Genomic DNA, 13,431 nt, shown 5'->3' with positions numbered 1-13,431 from the left:
TGGAAAGTCTTAATAAAGTTTATGCTTCACTTCCAGTTTTGGGGGGGGGAAGTATATTTTTGGAATTCTCTCTGCATCCAAGTCCATCTGTGTGTTATTCCAGGTTCACTTCTCAGTTTTCTCTACATCCTGAAAAGACCATGAAGTTTACACATAGAAAGGAAATGTCAGTAGAAGCCTTGCCTTAGCCCATTTCCAGAGAATCATAGAATAAGAGCGTGAATGGCAGGCCAATTTAATCCAACTCCTTCATTTTGCAAATGAAGTAGCCAGCCTGGTAGAATGAAGCAATTACCACTATCATTCAGCCACTAGTGCAACAGACACTAGATCCCAAGCCTCCAACTTGAAGCTCACAGTCTCCACTAAACTATGCAGCCTCAGGTCCTGTTTTGGTTTTGTCCTTCATGTTCCTTTGCTAAAAGACATCGGTATTCTGGGATCCCAGTCATGAATATTATTGATTCATTTTTGTTTAGCTCGGGAACCAGAAATTACCTTCTGTAAAAGGCTAAATAGTAAATACTTCAGATTGCAAGTTCCAAAGGGTCTTTGTGGCAACTATTACATTCCACCACTGAAATGCACAGGTTGTTGTCGACAACACGTAAATAGATAAATGTGGCTGTGTTCCAATAAAGCTGTCTGGAAACAGACAGTGAGCCACCGTTTGCCAACCCCTGCTCTAGAGCTGTCTTTACTAATCTTGACTCTAGAAGCTACCTCCTCTGATTGTCAGAGCTGTAAATGAAACATATCATCTCCCTTCCTTTATTATAACAACATCCTACTAATTTTATACCTTTATTCAAAAGAAATCAATTGGATATCTGCTTTGTGGAAGAAGACTAAGGCAATAAAATAAGCTGTCACAATAATAGCAGAGTATTTTATCTGTTGAGCGCTTACCAGGTGCAAGTACTCTTATGTATGTACTTCATGTTATCCTTATAAAACCCCATGTCACTGCCTAAGCAAAGTAAAGCCCAGTATGGCTGGGAAAGTTATCATTAGGCACAGACCTGGGATATGTAGCCAGGTCTTCATAGCTGTTACTGCTATTGTCTATTGACTTCCTGAGATTATGGGGAGAGTGCAGGCCCCTTGTCATAAAGGAAGAATAACTCTAACCCTGAATCCATAGTCTTTTGTTGGTACCAGGATCTTACTAGCTATTCCTTCACTTCTGCTTCCTTGTTTGGAAGTCATTTGTGTTTGACATACATAGCTGAGAATGACATGAACTATCAAATTCAAAGAGTATCAGACAATCACAGTGGTATTTATGTTTATGTTTCCAAAGAAACTTAAAAGTCAAACTATAGAATTTTACGTCATCAGTCAGTCTTTCCACTCTGACCAGCACAATGTCAGACACCGCTTCTCATAGAAGGAAGATTTTGGAGACCTGAGGTAGAGGAATGAGAACTCAGGTAAGAACATGGGCCACCACCTCACATTTTGGGGCTTATACATATTCCTTTAATAAAATGAAAGAGTTCTGTTAAACTCACACAAGACCCCTCTGGCCTGGGAAGTCTAGGTGATATGTCTACAAGGAAGGTGAGGTACTACCTAGCAGCAGCTGTTTTGATATTTGAGAGATTTTAATGAACTCCCCCACTCTGTAAGGTATATGAAGAGTATTTCTAAGGACCAAAATTTAACAAAGAGCACCGACTTACAGGCAAAAGGTCTGCAAGTGCACGTGTGAATACACACGTGTACACATTTGCACAGCACTATGATGCAATGGTTAAGAGCCCAGGCTTTGGTGTCAAATAACCCTACTGTCCTATTTCAATTTGACTACTTATGATTGTCAGGCCCTTGTGAAAAGAGAAAGTTAAAGAGGCCTGGGCAACAGTTCTTCTCTTGCTAAGAAATGAAACGGATAGCATGGCAGTGAGTGATCACCGATAGAAGAATTGAAATGGCACATGGACAATAACTTTTTTGAAAATTCTAAGAAGGGAATTAAGATGCCACATAGATAGAAAGTATTCAAAAAATTCCTTCTAACTTGAAAATTCTATTACCCACGAAATTATGAAAGAGGTTATTTGCTCACCCCTGCACCAACTGACAAAATCAAGTGTAAATGTAGCCCAAGGAACATTTGAGTTTAGCTCCCATTCTTGGAGTATCATGAAGAACACAACCTTTCAGAATTACTAAAAGGCATGTGCTTCCTGCCTTAGGGCCTAGGAAGCTCTACACGTCATTTGTTTGCTCAACATGTGTGACCCTGAACTTGTGTTTTTCCAGATAAGACAGAGTAGCCCAGGTGGACTCCACAGAGTTCCTGACTCAATGCTCTCTAAGTCCATGTTCACAGTCCACAAAACTTTTGATTACCACTTGCAGTTTTCTTCTAGGAAATTAGTGGAAATTTCCCAGTGAAATGAGCTACCTCTATAAATGTGAGCCATAGTTATTGCAGTGTAGCAGTTGGATTAAATATCCTTCCAGTCAATAGATTGTTGGCACCTTTCATGTGACAGAATGCTGAAAGTCACTGGGAATTCAGGAGCTACTTGCAATTAGCCCTTACCATCCCTGCTTCTGAGCATTAGTGTTGTGACTGATAATGTTGCATCTGAGGGGATCTCTGTGTACACAATGCCAGGACTGACAGGTCGCTCCTAAATTCAACAAAGACATGCATCACCACTGGAGCCAAGAGTGATTAGATGAAAAGCAATGCGGTGTTAGCAGTTAGAGCACACAGGATGAGGTCTCCTGCACCGGGTACATCTCTGCTCTGACATTTACCTTTTAGCTTCTTTGAGAGGCTTAGTAATAAATATCCAAAATATCTGTGACCAATTTCTCAGCATGTCTTTATTAAAGTAAATTATTTAGGCTCTGTTTTGGAGCTTGTCAATACCTCCATGCAGATAATCCAACTGAGGATACAAGTATAAATTTTCTAGGACGTTCCATATGCCCACCTCCAATTATCATACCCTCTAACTTCTCTATATAGACCTTTCTTTACACGATTCTTAACAGAACAGAGCCAGAGTGAAAATCGTAATAACTAATAGTGACAATTATAACTGTAGAACGTATTGTCTGTTGACATCCAACACCATTCCTCTATTCCTAAGCTCTCAACTCTACTGCAAAGATTGAAATCCTAGAACCTTTATTTTCTATATTCCCTTCCTCTAAGATTTATGTCTGATCAATGAAGCACTTGCACTAAATTTATAAAAGACAAAGAAAAAAGGAAGCCACTATTTCCAGCTATGGGCAGGCAGATGAGCATGGATAGGTAGTGTTTTTCCAGAAACTTTCTGAATACCCCTGATAATCACCAAGTTCCACAATCCTGCAGCTAAGACTACAGAAATGGCTTCACTGTGACTCCTGGACATTAGTGTATTCTGAAATGCAGCACTGAATGACCTTCATAATCTTCTTGCTACAGGTCCTTCAAAGTTGGGTAATCCTCTCTGTGTTAACCCTTCCTTCCTAAAATACTTAAGTGGCTTCTTTTTTCCTGCCAGATCTGCATGGCAGATAACTAACTCACATAAGATGGTTCACATTATTGAATGATAATGTATGTCAGCCTCTTGTGCAAATGCTTTCTTAATATTTTTTTAATCTTCTTAATAAGTTATTAATGAAACTTAATTTGTTGATGAGGAAATTGGAAACAGAATAAAAACGTCTATAGGGTTACATACAAAGTTGAGTGGAAAAGCTTAAAGAAAGCAATTGGTATTTGAAATCAACACAGAGCCAGTAGGGATTATTCATCCCTTGTAGGAAGTGCCTGGAGAAAGTTCAGGCAAGCAGGCAAACAGGATGTAAGATCTAGAAAAACAATACAGAGGTGGGTGGTAGAGCGGTCCAGAAAATATTCACTAGCCAGTTTCAAAGGAGGCAAAATTGTAGACCTGGTAGAAAAGCAAGAAGTTAGCATCCGTTGTGGCTGGTAGTATGAAACAAGGCATTAATTACTGCAATAGGACTTAGATCTAGAACTACAGACCCCAGCAAGGCCAATCTAAACTATGAGCAATTCCAATCTTAAACAAACATGAGTACCAGACAGGCTATTAAAGTAGAGATCCAAGCACAGGCAATAATACCACAGTGATTTGAAGCAGAACATAGGGTCAGAGCAGACGAAACCCTAGTGAGAGTTAGGAAGCCCTCAAAATATTCAGTGTGATGTCATGCCTTAGTGGGTTTTTAGGTAGCTCTCCTTTAACCATCCTAGAATTAAGCCAGAATTGTTCTCAGTGAATAGTAAAAAAAATGAACTTAGAGGTGGGCCCCAAGAGGTATGAATTCTGGAGTTTATAAAAATATAAGGACAGAAGTTAGAGAAACTATGGGGTTCTCAGGGCCACCTAGCTAATGAGTGAACCAACTCCAGAATCTCATCCCAGCACCAGTTGTGGTCCCAACCGCGTAGGTCTAGAAGCAGAGCCCAGTGGGGAAAGCAAGAGTGCTCTCAAGAAGAGCAAGGAAGCAGTGTCTAGGGTGGCACAAAAACTACACAGGAGTATGACCTCTGCTGGAGGCAGACACCCATTCCCTAAGCACATAGGCACACTCTGCCACACAAACCACTCTAGATTCAGTCCCACTTTGAGGCAAGTGCACAGCCTTTTATACACCTGCGCAAGTCTGTCCTGTCTGAAGTCTGTGGTAGATGGGGGATGGAGCTCACAGTAATGGAATCTCTCACTGAGCCAACGGGTAAAGCTCTAGAAATAGAACAGCTGTAAGTTGTCATCAGCCAACCCTCACAGCTGCACATAAGGGGAGGAAGGGCTGAATGCCAACACCGTCCACTGTACAGGACAGTAGAATTCTGCTCAACAAAAGTCAAAATTTTCTAACAAAATTAGTTATTAATAAATGGAAATAATTACATTTTAATTAATAAGCAGCCACTAGTATGGAGGGAGTTCCTTATCATTAAAAAGGTACAATCAGCACTGACTGGTCATTTGGACCTGGCAAGAAGTAGGTTCAACTGGCCTTTAGATTCCTCCCATATTTGAGATGCTGTGACTGGACTTCACTGGAGAGGAAAATGAATGGGAAAGAAGAGAGGATGCAAGGGGAAATAAAAAGAGTCAAAACCTTGGAGAAGAGGATATTTATCTGGAGTCACCAGCCATCGACAGGTTTGGGGTATGTATGAATTCCTAAACTTGTATGCTGACTTGTGTGTAAGTGGGAGTATGCATATTCTCAAAAGGGTCTGTCCTGTAAATAGAAATTAAGAACCCACTGAGGAGACGTTCCTTCTTAGAGAAGGAACTGGGAATGCTTCTCACTGGGAATGCCTCTCTCTCCCTACATAATGGACTAAATTTCTCTTGCCCTGCTTTGAGCAGGTGTTGATTAAATTTCAATAAAAGGAGGTTGAAATGAAAGCCCCAGAGAATAAAGACTACCAGAATTTCCATCCTGTAGTTTACAAGTTTTAGACTGAAATTTTGCTCTTCAAACAATTGCATGAAGTGACCTGTGAGTTGAGGAACAAACAGCCAAAATCAATTGCAATTGCAGAGTCCATTTGGGATGTTCTCAAATATTAAAATGCCTTTCATGAATTTAGAGTTATTTCTAATCCTCTGATGAAGGTAAGGAGATAAAAGTATCTAGAGGCTTCATTTGTGTTAAATTTGAAATGAGGCATCCTTGGTGACTGTCCCTACTGCTTAATAACCCATTCCTTTGCCACATGTATTTTGACATTTTGACTCTGACTACAAATTTGAGAAGAATATTACAAGGGGGATGAGGAGGAATTGCCACAGAGAATAGAAAAGTGTGTATAGAGAACACACTTCCCTGGAATCCAACAAATCTCAGCTCTTTGTCAACAGTTCATAGACAAAGGAAAAAGCACACAGTTGGTTACTCACCAAGCAATGCCACTGCAGGATTCATAGGTGATCATGACCTGACCTGCAGGACATGTCCTTCAGTGGTTTTTATAATGACAATATTGATTCAATCCATGGGATAGACTCATGGAAGCAATTCTTCCTTGTCTTGCCAATTAATAAGTTGAGGCCAACAGCAGAGAAGTGTCATGCTTAAGTATGGCAGAGTTGAACCCAGGCCTAAATAATACTGTACAGAACTAAAAGCAAAATTCTGCCACTAAAAGACCTGGAACCTAATACTCACTACCATTCATTGGTTGCGAGATCTGCAATAAGCCTATAATCTCACAGTTTTACTCACATGTAAACTGGGAAAATGTTATTGTAGATACAAGGAGTTAGTGCTTGAAATTGCTTAACACAGTTCTGGTACCCAGTGACAGCTCATTCTCATTAGCTCTATTGTTATTTGGACAAAGGTCACCTGATACCAAATACAGTATTGTTCAATAATGAACATTGGTTTCACATTTTGGATCTTTCACCTATTAGATGGGGCACGTTAGACCCTTTGACAAACTCTCCATGGGCTCATTTTTCTTATCCAGAAGGTGGAGATAATAGTCCCTGCCTCATGGAGCTAAGTTTAGAAAATGAGTCTCATTGTATAATGACTGTAAAGCACCTCACATTGAGAAGGACAAAATACTGCTTGTCCCTGTCCCACTGTCCATGGCACTTTTCATGAAGACCTTTAATTAAGAACTTCATTGTGTACGATTAAGTCAGTGATAAAGACTCACAGAAAATTACTGAGGGGAGAAATGACCCAAACATTGTATGCACATATGAATAAAAGAAAATTGTTGACTATTATTTTTATATTGTGTATGTACTTTTACCTTCATTATCCTCAATCTCAAGCAGCTGAGGAAAAACAATTCCACAAATCTAAGGCACTTCTCTCAAATTCATGGTTAATGGATGCTAAAGTCAGGATTCAAACCAAGGTGCTGAGTGCACAGCTCTTGTCCCTGTCCTCCTCCTCTTAGGAGAAGGGAGCTAGCACCCTATTCTCACACCCCTCCCATATGTAACTCTCTGTGCTGGGCTCAAAGGGATGAAGAAAGAGGAAGGAAAAGTGCCATTTACTGGGTGCCTCTATAACCAGACCGTCCACTGGTGCTTACCAGTTTTGCAGACACAACATCCAACCAGCCTGCACACAGCTTGAGGCAGACAGTGCCTTTCACTGTTTGGTTCGTTTTGTTTTCAATTCTAAGATAAGCAACACTGGTGCGGGGTCCCTGGATCTGTCCACATGGGTGTTTACTCACACACAGTTCTTCAAACAACTTCATGAAGTGACCTGAGAGTTGAGGAAAAAAAGGCCAAAATCAACTGTAATCACAGAGTCCATGTGCGGTGTTATCTACACAAATATTAAAACACCTTTCATGAATTTAGAATTACTACTAATCCAATAAAGGGCAGAGTCTGGAATTCATTGACCCCTGGCCTAGAAGCCATCAGCTGAAAGTAGCAGCACTGACACAGACCTGGCTGGGACAATTTGAGTCCAGGAAGTCAGCTTATCTGAACTATGGTTGTGTTGCCAATGTAGCCACTTCTTAAAGAAATCGCAGTTGTTACAAACTATGGTGATTTGGCTGCTAAGCTCCTGGTGAGCCCCTTTCAAATCTGTGTCTCACATTGTCAACACAGCAAAAGAAAATTATGCCTAGACCACTGGTGATTATTTTAGTGACACACATCCACTATCTGACTTATTACCATGTTAATACTAATTAGTCCCTGCGTTTTATTTTTCCAACAAGCATTCAAATATTTTATCCTCACAACTCCAAGAGGTGGGTCTGAATTATTATTCCTTATTTATAGTTAAGGAAATAAGAATATAGAAAAATTAAATGATTTTTACCAAAGATTATGAAGCAGAAAATGCAGGTATGTTTAAGATAAAACTGAGAATTTTTTACTAAAAATATTGCTAGCTGCTATTATAGGAGGCCAGAGACTGGGTTTACACCAACTGAATGAAATCCTAGCTCTTCGATATGAGAGCACTGTGGCTCTGAGTAAAGTCCTATGGCATCTGACCCTCACTTTGCTCTTCTGTAAAATAGGGCGTGAAGAGTACCAACCTCATAATAGCGTAAGGACTAAATGAAGTCATTCATGTGAAGCCCTCACTGTCAGAATAGCTGGAATTTAAATGTGTAAATACATCACGGATATCTCAAATAAAAAGGCACCAAGGGTCAAGTCTTAACCCACTACTTCTAACTGCAGTTCATGTGTCTGAAAATAGCATTTCAGTTGGCTCAAGATTTTTCTTTTCCAGCCTCACAGAATGTGTGACACAATATAAGTGGCAATGCTTTGAAATTTCCTATGAAAATATCAGTAGTTGTTATGTCAATGTGATTCAAACTCTTCTGGCAGAAGAAATAAAACTAGTTAACTAGAAGAAGAACTACACAATCCACTATCATTAACTACAGTCTCCATGCTATGCATGTTAGCCTTCAAGATGTGTCACCCTGCACAACTGAAACTTTGAAAACTTGGACCAAAATCTCCTCATTTCCCTCGCCCCTGCCATCTGACAGTCACCTGTCTGATTTTACAAATTCAACATTTTTAGATTCTATGCATAAGTGAAATCATGTGGTATTCATCTCTCTATATGTGAGGTCCTCCAAGTCAAAAGTGGCAGGATTTCCCTCTTTTCAAGGTTGAATAATATTCCATTATTTATAGGATATCTAAAATACAATATTTTTTTACATAGAATCTCCCTATACATCACATACATATGAATACAACACATTTTGTTTTAAGTTGACTGTGAATACTGCTACAATGAACACAGGATGTTTGATTAACATGCTCTGGAGATATCTCTTCAAGAAAGTGACTTCATCTCCTTTGATTCTATACCCAGCAGCCCAGCAGTGGAGTTGAACTGCTGGATCATATAGTAGTTCTTTTTCTAAAAAAAGGTACAGAGGTTTAAGCCTAGGGCCTCATGCTTCCTAACAAGGACTCTATCATTTGAGCCACACCCAGCCCTTTTGCTCTGATTTTTCAGATAGCGTCTTATGCCTGGGGCCAGCCTCAGGTAGCTGTGCACCACCATGAAGCAGCTTGTTCTTGGAGACAGTGTCTTGCTAACTTTTTGGTTGAGCTGACCTCAAACCATGATCCTCTTTATCATTCTAGGTGCATTGACCAATTTTTTAAACTTGGGTAATAACCTCAAATATGGAATTTGCCAAATTGTCTCAGTTTCTAACAAAGTTTGGATATTAATCTTTTATCAGATGCATGGTTTACAAATATTTTCTACCATTGCGTATGTTGTCTTTAACTCGGTTAGACACAACCATTGGGTAGGTTGTCTTTGACTACATCTTTCTGTACAAAATCTCTGTATTTGATAAGATCCCATTTGTCTATTTTGGCTTTTGTTGCACTTGCCTTTAGTGTCAAAAATTCTGCATAGACCAAGGTCAAGTGCCTTTCCCCCAGGCTTTCTTCTTGTAGCTTTTCAGCTTCAAGTCTTATTTTAAGCCATTGTTTCAAGATGGTTTTTGTATATGGTAGAATAATCCAATTTCATTCTGCATATAGATAATCTAGTTTTCCCAAGACCATTTATTGAGGAGAAAGTTCTTTTCCCCATTGTATACTCTTGGACCTCTGTTGAAGATCAGGTGACCATGCATGTGTGTGTTTCTTTCTAGACTCTATCTTATTCTATTGGCCACTGTGTCTGTTTTTTGTTTGTTTGTTTATTTTTGTTTTGTTTTGTTTGCCAGTACTATACTCTTGGAGTACTGTAGTTTTGTCATATAATTTGAAATGAGGTATGTGATATATCCAGCTTGGTTCTTCTTACTCAAGATTGCTTCAATTACTTGGGGTCATTTGTGTTTCATATAAATTGGGTATTTATTGTAATATACATTGCATTCAATTGCTACATTTCTGTGACTATTTTAACAATATTAATTTTCTAATTCATTAGCACAAAATATATTTCAACTTATTTATGTCTACTTTAGTTTCTTTTATCAATGTCTTGTAGCCTTCAGTATACAGAACGTTCACCTCCTTGGTTAAATTTATTCCTGAACATTTATTCTATTTTATATTATTGTAAAAAGAATTGTTCTCCTTATTTCTTTTTCAGATAGTTCCTTCTTAATGTGTAGAAATACAGTTATTTTCAAGCACTGATTTTCTGTTTTGCAATTTCACTCAATGTATTAGTTTTAAGAGTGGATCATGAAGCATCAGCAAACAGAGACAATTTTACCTTCTTTCTAATTTTTGTGTTTTTTACTTCTCTTTCTTGCCTAATTGGTCTGGTTAGGACTTTAGTACTATGTTGAAAAGAAATGGTAAGGGTAAGTATCCTTATATTGTTCCTAATCTTAGAGGGAAAGCTTTCAGGTTTTCACTGTTGAATACTATGATAGCTATGGCTTATAATATCTATGGTTTTTATTATGTTGAGGTATTTACCATCTATACCTAATTAGTTGAGACTTTTTTTATCATGAGAGGATGTTGGATTTTGTGAATTCTTTTCTACACCTATTGAGATAATAAAATAATTTTTGTCCTTCATTCTGTTAGTGTAGTGGATCATATTTATAGGCATGTATGTGCTGAACCATCCTTGCATCACACTTGGTCATGGTGTCTGATCCTTTGAATATGCTGCTGAATTAAGTTTGCTAATATTTTATTGAGACATTTTGCATCCATATCCACCAGGGATTTCTTTTCTTATGTCATAACCTGACTTTGACATCAGGTCTCATAGAATGAGTTTAGCAATGTTTTCTCTCTTTAATTTTTTGAAAGAGCTTGAAATGGATTGCCATTAATTATTCTTTAAATTTTTGCTAAAATTCACCAGTAAAGTCATCTGGTCCTGCATTTTTCTTCGTTGAAGATTTTTGATTACTGATTAATTCTTCTTACCCATTATTGGTCTGTGTTTAGATTTTGTGTTTTACTGTGGTTCTAGTTTTCTGGGGTTCAGCTGTATATTTCTAGGAATTTATTCATTTTTCTGCATTATCCAACTTGCTGATGTAATGTCTCTTCTTCCATTTATAATTTTGTTTGAGTCTTTTCTCTGTCTTTTTAAAAACAACTCAGTTTTGTTGATATTTTCCTGTTTTTTCTAGTATCTGTTACATTCATTTCTGCTGTTATCTTCAGTATGTCCTTCCTTCTAATAACTCTGGACTTACTTTGTCTTTTTCTAATTACTTGAGGTATAAAGATAGGATTTCTTTAATTTGAGGTCTTTCTTTATTCTTAGTGTGGGTAATTATTGCCATCAACTTCCCTCTTACAATTAATTAACATTTTTCTAAATGTTTCCTAACTGTTTTGTAGTTCCTTTCTTCCTCTCTGGTTGTCTTCCTTTGTGATTTGGGGGGTAATATGTTTTCATTCCTTTCTTTTCATCTTTTGCATATTTCCTAGATGTCTTTTTCCTTTTTATTACCACATCATTTACAGAAAATATCTTAAGTTCATAATAACCTAATTTCAGTTTATAACAATTTAATTTTGACCACACTTTAAAAATCTACATTTTGGGACTAGAGTGTGTGGCTGGAGTGGTAGAGCATCTGCCTAGCAAGTCAGAGGCCTGAATTCAACCCCTAGTACTTCCACAAAAAGGAAAAAAAAGACTGAAAATAAATAAATAAAAATCTACATTTTTACTTGTCTCCCATCCATATTTTATGTTACTGATGACATGATTTACATATTATTATATTCTTTATGCATCAAAAATTATTGTACTATTGCTATTTTAATACTTTTGTCTTTTATCATTTATGGCAGTTAAAAGTGACTCAAGTAGAGAATTCTTACTTTTCACGACACAAGGAGTCTATGAATCTCACACTTTCATATTTTTGCATTGCTTTTTAGCATGTTGTTTCAACTTGGAGAATGCCCTTCAGCATCAGGCAAGGTGAGATACTGAGAAAATCTTTATTGGTTTTTCATTTTTGAGGGACAGCCGTTCCAGATATAATATTCTTGGTCAACAGTATTTTTTCTTTCAGCATTTTGAATACATCGCCCCACTCTGCAAGCCTGCAAGGTTTCTGATGAGGCGTTCACTGAGAGCCTTATCAAGTTTCCCTTGTATGGCGTGAGCAAGTTTCTCTCTTTGCTGATTTCAAAATTCTCTTTGTCTTTGATTTTCGATGACTTGGTTATCATCTGTCTTACTGTAATCTTGTTTGGTTTGATCCAGTTTAAGGACCTGTTGAGATTCATGAACCTGGATGTCTATCCCTCCCATGATGTAGGACACTTTCAGTAGTTATTTTTCTTTTTTTTCTTCTTTCTTTAATCCCACAGTGCATATAGCGGTTTCCTTGGTGGCATCCCATAAATCCAAGAGGCTTTTTCTACTTTTTGATTCTTTCTTTTTTGTCCTTTGATTGAATAATTTCAAATGACTTGTTTTAAGTTCTTGGATTCTTCCTTCTGCTTCACTGAGGCTGTTCTTGAAGATTTCTACTGCATTTTTGTTTCATTTATTGTATCCTTCTGCTCTAAAGTTTCTTTTTGATATTCATGTCTTACTGAAATAGTTGTTTTGTTCATGTATTGTTTTCTTAATTTTATTGAGTTAGCTGTGTTCTCTTGTAATTAAATGAACTTTTTAAAAACAATTATTTTGAATTTTTGTAAGACAATCCAAATACCTCAATTTCTTTGGGGTCAGTTACTGTAAAAGTTTTGTGTTCCTTCAATGCTGTCATGTTTCTTTGGCTTTTAAAACGTTCCTTGAAATCTTTTATTGCCTTCTCATTGAAAGGAATTACCTCTGCAATTGTTTGGCTTTGGAAGAGAAATAAGTACATCAGTCAGCCTGGCTAGGTATTTCTGAAGTAATTCAGAACTTTTCTAACAATGTATCCTCCTGACAGTGTTTCCTTATGAAGGAGAACTATTAGGATTTTATGTCTCCTTTCAAACCCACAAAGCCAGGCTAGAAGCAGAGAGCCTACTGTTTATTTTCCCTAAATTAGTGCCCTGAATTGTTCAAGGTTAAGTGCTTTTTCTCCAGTCCGGTACATTCAATCCAGCTTCTTTCATGTGCTCATGCATGATATGTAGAAACTTGCACACGGCAGCTAGAACTCAGGGGTGGAGAAACATGGATTACAATGGGCACGTGTGAGCTAGTTGTGTGAGGATTTCTATAGGCAATGCACACACTAGGATTATGAGTAAGCTTCATGGTCGATCCATGAAGTAGTTTGTAGAAACCACAGCTCTTTGTTGTATTCCATGCCCTTGTTGTTATGTCTCCCTACCTTGCTCCTAGCTACTGCTGGACTATTCAATCATGCTGACCCTCTTAGTGGGACAAGAAAGAGTGAGCCTACTAGGCTGCATCCTACATGACTGGGGAAACCAGGCACTGCGTATACTCTTGCTTTCCTTCATAGGTGAAACGGTAGGCTGAAGGTTGTCTCTCTTGGTT

The 13,431-nt window shown here is 38.0% G+C and overlaps 1 long non-coding RNA gene across 1 annotated transcript in view; it reads left to right on the top strand.

Moving 5' to 3' along the window:
* The first annotated feature begins 4,800 nt into the window (after positions 1-4,800).
* LOC141420810 (uncharacterized) overlaps positions 4,801-13,431 on the top strand; it is a 51,514-nt gene continuing 42,883 nt past the window's right edge. Inside the window, exon 1 of the long non-coding RNA XR_012445466.1 lies at positions 4,801-5,163. This is a non-coding gene — a long non-coding RNA (uncharacterized lncRNA). The remainder of the gene's footprint in view (positions 5,164-13,431) is intronic.

The sequence above is a fragment of the Castor canadensis genome, chromosome 1 (genome assembly GCF_047511655.1).
Source record: "Castor canadensis chromosome 1, mCasCan1.hap1v2, whole genome shotgun sequence".
NCBI lineage: Eukaryota > Metazoa > Chordata > Mammalia > Rodentia > Castoridae > Castor > Castor canadensis.
The sequence above is the reverse complement of the archived record's forward strand: the minus strand, read 5'-3'. Positions and strand labels throughout refer to the sequence as shown.